We start from the raw sequence: 1139 nt of genomic DNA, 5'->3' as shown, positions 1-1139 counted from the left end.
GAGTTTGGCAAACTCAAATCGGAGGTGTCGCTCCACACGCACGTCCACTTTCTTGTGGTTCAACTGTAGGTTATACAGTGAGGAAAGCCCGGTGCCGTTGCACCCATCGCTCAAAGAGCGCTTCGTCATCTGTATCGCTTTCGCCAGGGGCGAGCACTACAGGTATCGTCTGCATTGCGGGTACATGAGAGCCACCTCGTTGAGCACTTAGACGACTGCGATAAGCTTCCGACGGAAATTATTGTGGAACCAATGAACGAGCTCGAAGAGCTTTCCGTTTGGCAAGCTCATCTTCCGTTCTAACCGGGGGCCGATAGTGTTGACGCGCAACGATCGAGTTACCGCGTCCTTCGCTTCCACAGCGGGATCCGCTGGGCGGAAGCCATATTCCACACGAGGGTCAATGACCGGCCGTGGATGGGTGCGCTTCAGAGCCGCCTTATGGGTAGCTTACAGCTGTCGCCTCTGAGATCCATCGAGGTTATTGGTGATGACACCACGTTCCTAGACTGACGAGAAGTCAGGGAACGGACATGGGGTCGCAAGGCGCGAGCAGAGCTCGTATCACGCCGCAGGCGCAGTTTGCCTTCCTCGCCATCCCATGCGAGAAAAGGAGTATCAGACTCGTAGTCGACCACCTCCACATCCTCAACAAGGTCACTCGTCATTGATAGTGTGTGCAAAGCGCGACGCTCGTACGCCGCGAACGCACTGTCCGACATTGCACCGCGTGCGGGAGACGAAGTTGGGCTTGGGCTCTGCCCGTATTCGCTGTCAGAATTAGCGAGACTTGGTGAATTCAGTGTCGTTGACACAGGATAAAAAACGACTTCCGTGCTCAATAAGCACGGAAGTCGTTTTTTTCAACGAACCAAGTTGCATTGTCTAGCGGACACGCAAGCCTCGTTGAGGCAATAAACGATTGGAACTGTAAATGTCTCAATCCTAATGGGGGAGAGTGTAACGGGGTTACACGTACCCTGGTAACAGGGGTGTGTGTCACACGAGATGGGTATGGTGTGACTGCATCATACCCATCTCGTGTAAATTTAAACATTTAAAATTAGGCGGCTTTGCCTAGAAATAAATACAAATCAGTTTTAAATTTTAACGGAACCTTGGGTTAAGGCAATAATTTT

The sequence above is a fragment of the Plasmopara halstedii genome, assembly GCF_900000015.1.
Source record: "Plasmopara halstedii genome assembly, contig: Scaffold_1594, whole genome shotgun sequence".
NCBI lineage: Eukaryota > Oomycota > Peronosporomycetes > Peronosporales > Peronosporaceae > Plasmopara > Plasmopara halstedii.
Note: the sequence above shows the minus strand (reverse complement) of the source record.